Source organism: Echinops telfairi, unplaced genomic scaffold (assembly GCF_000313985.2).
Source record: "Echinops telfairi isolate 266 unplaced genomic scaffold, ASM31398v2 ScPeMD7_7401;HRSCAF=8416, whole genome shotgun sequence".
Taxonomy (NCBI): domain Eukaryota; kingdom Metazoa; phylum Chordata; class Mammalia; order Afrosoricida; family Tenrecidae; genus Echinops; species Echinops telfairi.
In genome coordinates, this window is record NW_022111301.1 from 2,199,570 (window position 1) to 2,207,687 (window position 8,118).

Below are 8,118 nucleotides of genomic sequence, written 5' to 3' on the forward strand. Positions count from 1 at the left end.
AAACGGTGGGCTGCATTCCCACAGGCCCTCAACGACATGGATTGAGACTGTGGCTGTACCCATGGGCTCAGGCCCAGGAGCTGCAAAGGAAGCACAGGACCACGCAGAGGGTCGTTCTGTTGTCATGACGACATGTGACGATGACAACATTGAGGAAATTGCCTTGAAGACCTAATTCTAGATACTTATGGATATAGGCCACTTAAATATCTTTATTGTTATAAATATATAGGTCGCAACTATTTTCATGTAAAAATCTTTATATGCATACTTCAGTAACATTAAATGTATTCCTCACATTTTCAACCATTACCATGAACTGGTTGTGAATTTTTGCAACACACTAAACAGAAGCTTCTTTGGGGAGGTTGAACGCATTTGGGATTAAAATGCGTGAATAAGACATATATTAAAACCAAGTTTTCTTTTGTTATTTTAAGATGTTAATACTGAATCAGGACGAGACCTAACCCTAATCTCTCATGAATGCTGTATTTTCGTTTGCAAGAGCAAAGTGAGACAGAGCCAGATTGGGGGAAGAGGACATGTGAGGATGTATCTAGAAACGATGGGATGCAAAAAACTGTCCTAACTAATTGACAAATAAGGACCCTCACCAGAAGAAGATGTCTTGCCTTGAACTTCCAGTCTCTAGAACTTGAGGCAATAAATAGCCCTTAGAACTGTTAAGAAAATAAATTTCTGATTTTTGTATAGTTCTTCACTTTTTTTGTTATTGTTGCAGAAACTCTAGGAAACTACAGCACAGGCAATGTACGCACAAAAACCAAAACAGAAAACAAACATATTCATGCATGCTTCTAGTCACAGCAATGAGAGTTAACACGAGCTAGGATCCATGCTGACTCATAAGGACCCCGTGGATTTCCAAGACTCTTCACTGTTTACCGGAGTGGAAGATCCCATGGCTTCTCCTTGCGTAGCTGTTTCAGAGTCGTTCTGAGGAGCCACCATTCGTATCTTACTGCCAACTGTGAGATTCCAGTCCAACTTGTAACCAGTACACCATCAGGGCTCTGAGAGGGAAAACCATCCAAATGCCTGTAAACTGAGGACCGTATAAGAAAGTGGTATAATCACAACAACATTACTCAATTTTACAAGAAAATGAAATAGCTAACGGTGCTGAAACATGGATAAATCTTGAAAGCAGTATGCCTAGTGAAAGAATTTCAGTAATAATCTGTATATTGCATGATTCATATATTTGCATAAAATATATAAATTCAAATGCAATATAAAATGTAAATATCATAAACAAGAAAGAGATTTCGGATTCCAGGAGATGAAGATCGAGAACACAGAGTGATTATTAAAGTGTATGTTTCCTTCAGGTTTCTGAAAATATTTTGGAATTAGATACACAATTGCTGATATAAAAAAAATTACTGAATTGCACAATATAAAATTATAAGCTCTATGAGATCTCAATTATATCCCAGTTAAAGAATATTCTTATGTATGCAATTCTAACATACTATAATATTTACATAAAAGACAAGTATAGGGGATATTGGGCCAGGGTGGTGCCATGATTACAAATGGGCTGTGACCCTCATGGTTGGCAGTTCAAAATCACTAGTAGCTCCTCAGGAGAAAGACTAGGCTTTCTACTCCAGTAAACGCTAAAGTCTTAGAAAGCCACAGGGAGTCGCTTTGAGTCAGCACTGACTCAATGGCAGTGAATTTAGGGTATCTCATGTGTAACCCTAGGGGCATAGTGCTTACGCACTGGATTGTTAACCACGAGTCCGCAGTTTGAAGCCTCGCCCTTCCACAGGAGAATGATGAGGCTTTCTACTCTTATAAAGAGTGACAGTCTTGGAAACCCACAGGGGCAGTTCTACCCTGTCCCATAGGCTGTTATGAGTGGGAATCAAAACAATGGTAGTAAGTTATGGGTTATATCATAATGTTAAAACATATTTCTCAATAAATCATTGTCATATTTATGAATCGGGCATTACAAACAGAGCAAAGCATAAAATCCATTAAAACTTCAACTAAAAATAGGTATTCAATGAGACCCCTTTCAGGAAGGAGATCATAGCACACCATTAAGAGCCAAAATCAAAATAAGGAGCTGTAATAAAGACCAGACAGACATCTACCAGGAAAATGTATTATACTATACATTTCTAGCCTTGCGTTACTTTTCTAGTGTATAGGATACAAAAATAATTTCACAATTGGATATACAAACTGATTCATGATATTAATAATATCAAATTGTCAATATGTTCACAAAAATAATAGTATTCAAATATCTTGGATTTAATTACAATGATAAATTGTTCCTTTAAAGTTTGTACAATATCTTCCTCCTTGAAACTTAGAAAGTGGAAATCATTTAAATCTTTATATTTTATCTAATATGAAGCCTATTATCTTCTAAATTCCTATAATGAGAGAGTAATAAACTAAATATAAGACTCTAGGAAGGTGTTAGTATAAAAGCAGCTGAAACTAATATAATTGAGTTGATGAAAATGGCAGGATGTGGTAAATGATATGAGAATATAAATATGAATTGTATGCAGATAAGATAATGCATTGTAAATTTGGGCAATCTTTACTATATCCTTTTATTTCTGCACAGCAAGCAAGCATCCAAAATTTGAAAGGTAATTGTATTGGTCATATTATTAATATTCAGTGAAGCATATATGTAAATATCTGTTTTAAAAATAGAATGATTTCATTATTAAGATATTTTTTAATGAAATTCAATTTTCAAGTATCAAACAACTAAAACTGATATAGTAAAATTTATCAGTGACAAATATACCAAGTCCTCATACCTGGTTTAAAATGGAATTCAAAGAGCATAGATTTCTAGGATATTTTACTCTTTAATTTATTAATCCTAATTTATAATAATAATGTAATATAATTTATTTAATTTTGTATCATAATTCCATCTATTTTAATTATCTTTGCTGTTTCTCATATCTTGAATTTCAAAGATATTGTTTTTCTTTTCTGCTGTCCACCCCATCTGCCCCTCACGACTTTCCAATGGCCTTTAAATAGCCTACAAAGTTTGCTTCACTTGATGTGAAAACTAAAAAGATGATTTATATGATTATAATTAAAAATATTTCAGAATACAAATTTATATATCAAGCCAGTCTCTAGATCATCAGTTAAATATTCTTAAATTTCTGCATGATATTTTTATTTAAAGGGGAAAATAAGCAAATAAGTAGAGAAATAAGTTTCTTGACTTTTTCAAAGATTCTCTTGCAGAATTGTCTATAGATTATCATAGCTTTTGTTGGCTGTAATATATAGATGTTATTATTATTCTGATATAGTGCTCTATAGAACCCAAACCAACCAAATTCATGTCATCAAGTCGAGGCCGATTGACAGCGACTGTGTAGGGCAGGGTAGAACTGCCCTGTGAGTGTCTGGGACTGTAACTCTTTAAGAGAGTAGAAAGCACTGTCTTTCTCCCAGAAAGCAATTGGGGGTAAATGATGAACCCACCATGGCGCCTCACTCTGTAGAACAATGTTTTGCCAAGTGGGTGATTCAAGTCCCTTGGCAGGAGTGGGGGCCCTGCAATAATCCAGGAAGGCTGCAAATGCAGTTATGTATACTTTATAATGAATTTTGAGTTGTAACACAAAAATTTTTAATTTCCATGGGGTGCTGAGTAATTTTTTAAATGGGGTAGTAGATTGAATAATTTGGGGAATGCAGATTAATATATAACTCTGAAAAGATATTTCATACATGAATTTATCATACAGAACCACAATCACTATAAAGTAAACAACCACAAAAAAGTGTTCAGATTTCCCACTATTATCCTAGAGACCCTCTATAACTTTTCCAAGGCTGTAACTCTGTCTTTGGGTAGACAGGCAGACTCATTTCTTTCTCATGGAGCTGCTAGTGAGTTTGAACCTTGAACCTTGAGGCTGGTAGCCCAATGTTGGCTGAGCTGTCATCACCACCAGGCCTCCCTAGATATTTCTTAGGGCTGATGAAACAAACAATGCCACTGCTATGAAGAAATTAAAACTCATATTAATCCCATTTGGGATTTACTAAACTGTAAACATTCATTGGCACAAACAGACTCATAGGTCACCTCAGAGTGGCTGCTTGGTTTGAATAGCTGACATTGTGTTTGGTATCAAAAGGCATAACTCAGAGCATTATGATATAACTATGGAATTAAAAATTGGGACAACTTTAATTCAGTGGGACTATTGGATGATGTTGAGGAGATATCAGTTATCTCCTTCTGTGGTTGAAACAGTAATGGAATAAGAAGTAAAGATTTTGGTTATTCATAGTGGTTAAAAAGCACTGTTCTCAGATAAGTGCACATAGATTAAGTATTTTATTTCCCCTTCAATAGCTTATTTTAAATGTTCTAACACTGAATAACTATTAGAGAATTTTAGCAGATTTACAAGAATAAAAGGTACAAGGTAAGAAGATCCTTGGTCCTTTTTATTCATCCAGTGTCATTTGTCAAATATTAACCTCCCAAAAGAATGAGAAAACCTCCTATAAATACGAAGAATAACAAATAAAATAATACAACTTTGTTGTAATAAAAACTGATGTTTTTCTCTCACTATAATTATATTTGAATTTTGCATTTGTCATCTCTATTTTTTGACTCATAAAGAACTATTGTAAGTTTCAAAACCAAAGACATAATGACATTAGTAGCTTATAGTTATGGTGAACTCTTCCTAAAATAGATCTTTAATCTATTTCAAAGACCAAACTGCCTACCATTCTGCTACTGCGCAATAATATATGACTTCCTGAGCTCCTGAGTACTACCATGATGTGCTGGAGAGGAGCCACCTGGTGGTTAACTCAGAGGGACAGCCAAAGAAGAGAACGACCTTCAATATGATGGATTGATACAATGGCTGTACCAAGGAGCTCAAACATACGAATGGTGGAGATGGCCCAGGACCAGGCTGTGGTTTGTTCTGTTGTACACAGGGTACTTATGAGTGGGGACAGCCCCAGAGCAGCTAATAACAACACAACAACCTGAGTGGATGCTCATAGAGACAAACGGAGTAGATGGTCTGACTAATGGTTTCTTACTTAATTATGAGATGAGAGGAAAGTAATTATTAGTGAGAAAATAGTGTGACCCTGTGTATATAGATGTAGAAAATTTAAGATCCCTAAGATTGAATATTCTTGTCTCATTAGTCATATCAAAAAAATGTCGTGCCGTTTATTGAGTGCTCTCCATTTCTCTAAATGAAGGACACCATGAATTTTAGTTTTCTACCATCCACAATCCTGCCACTCTACAAATAACGCAATGCCAATAATGCTAAAAAAGAATAGGCATCCACGTTCGCTTTTGAGTCTTCTATCCTGGTGGTCATGGAGCACTGGTGGCACAGTGAGTTCCATGTTGGGGTGCTAGATGCAAGGTCAGCCGCTGGAAACCACCAGCCGCCCTGTAGGAGGAAGATGAGGCTATCTACTCCTGTAGAGAGTTCCAGCCTTGGAAAGCCAAGAGGGCAGTTCTATTCAATCCTATAGGGTTACCAGGAGTCAGCGTTGACTCGGTGGCGGTGAGCACACGTTAAAGATTAGGTGATGTTTCTGGAGAACCTTTCAGGCAGAAAATAATTTAGGTTTTGTGGATCAAGACGTTAAATTAGAGTATTTTACAGGTATTTACATAAGAAGAGTAAGATCACTTTGCATTTTTTCCATGGGGGAAATTCAAAATATTATAATACTTGAGCATAATTTTTCATGTTGTTGGTATTAGGTGCTGTCAAGTAAATTCTGATTCATAGCCACCCTATCTATAACAGAACCAGGCACTCCTTGACCCTCAGCCATCCTCCCAATGGTTGCTATGTGTGCGCACTACGTTTTATGTCAACATGGGTGTGCCACTAATCTCCCAGGATATAATTTAATATAGTTGAGTGAATTCCACGATGGGATCTTCCATGAAGTAAACACACATTTGTGGGAAGAATAGGGTGGAACACCCCATCCTTAACCTGGTCATAGTCTTGATACATTTGAGGGTGTATTCATTTGGAGTGTGGCTTCCTCTTATTATACATCGGCAGTGCACAGAAAACTAACCCACTTCTGCTGGATCTGGACAGTGCCTTTGGGTTGTAGATCTCTTGTTATATCACCTGCTGATCCCACGAGTCATCTGAGGGCTGAAACTGTGGGTTCACTCAGCTCTGTATTGACAAGCCTGTGGTTTTCCCTGTTACATCTTGTAGCTAGCCGTTCATCAGTCTCTGTAGCCCCAAGGGTCAGGAGAAGCTTCCAGTTTACCCACTGACTTGAACCAGACTGAATTTATCCACCTCTACCCTGAGTGAAGCATTTCGTGATATTAATATCTTTCTACATATATATGCATATAATAATCACTTGCTCTGATTCTTTAGAGAATCCAGCTAAACATGCTAATGTTTGTGCCCATTTCTGCAGCCAAGCTATCAATTCATCTTCTCCTGGGTAGTTCTATCTTTTTGACGACCATATCCTTTTGCAAACATGATGCCTCTTTCTAGGGATTAGTCTCTCCCGATAACATTCCCAAATTACTTGAGACAAAATCCACCATGCTCCCAAGAAGCATTCTGGTTGTACTTTTTCCAAGACAAATTTGCAATTTCCAAGACTATTCTCTCAGTCCACAGTATTTTCAATATTTTTCACCAACACATAATTCAAGCACATCAATTTTTCTGCAGGCTTCTTTATTCCTTGCCTAACTTTCACAAGCATATCAACCAAAGGCTCATTGCCATCAATCCGCGTAGATTCACAACAAAACTCTAGGGTAGAACTGCCTCTGTGAGTTTCCAAGACTTCAATTCTTTTTCAGGAGTAGAAAGTCTTGTCTTTCTTCTGCAGAGCGGCTTGTGGTTTCAAGCTGCCTGCCTTGTGGTTAGCTTCCATTACGTAACCAAGGGCCCTTTAGCATGTATATGAGGAAGGGGGAAAATATCATGACTTGAGTCAGCTTCCCCTTACCACTGAAAGTGGAAGTCTTGGTCTTCAACATTTCAGAGCCCTCCTTGTGTCAAAAATTTGCCCAATGCAGCATGTATGATAACTTGACTGCTGTTTCCATAAGCATTGATGCGGATTCAGGCAAAACGAAATCCCTGACAACTTCAATCTTTTTATGTGACAAATGAAATTAATGAGAAAAAAATAAGATGCTTTACTTTGGGGGGTGGGGGGTCATTATATTTTGCTTGGTTTCATTTAAAAGTTAGTTTATCATTAAACTTTACTGAAACCATCCCAAATGCTATTTTTGATCACTCATGGCATTTTATATAATTCCTTTAAAAATGTCTTAGCATAGATAAATACTATGAGTTGCTGATATCTAATCCACAAATATCTACTTTATGTTGAATATATTTATTGCTTGGAAAAGATTATGAAAGCCTATTATTAGATTCTTCCTTCATCATTTGTCTTTCAGCATGTTATTGCATTGTACAGGGGTCACTTCTAATTGAAAGTCAGTTGAAAGCTCTTCTACTGCACAGCTAAGTGGATTTTGAGTAATGCAAGTTTCCATGTAAAAATGTAGTTTGAACTATTAAAATACTTCTACTGTAAACATGTGTTCAAATAAATATTTCATTTATTGGTTTAATTTTGCTGACATAAGCAGTCTTGATATTTGATTCAAATATTTTAGGTGGAATCAAAATAACTCTATTTTACTGTTTCGCATATATATATGTGTATATATATATACACTACGTTATCTTTTAATTTTTAGGTTGATTTATTTGATATATTCTATCTAATCTATAGCAAGAGCTAATTTCCAAAACTATTCAGTGTTTGTTAATAAGTTTGAAAGAAATATTCTTTTTCAAAAAATATCAAACTTGACCCTGAGTTCAAAAAAAGAAAATCTCAGTAAATGTTGGCCACAGTTACCTTACATCAGACTTCCATGTGACAGAGCACAGTAAACTATCCAGCTGTGTCTGTAACTCCAATGTTCAGAACTAATAATGGGTTAGTTAATAAGAATAAGTCAAGTTCATTAATTACTCTTTGGATTAAATTGTATATGATGGAATA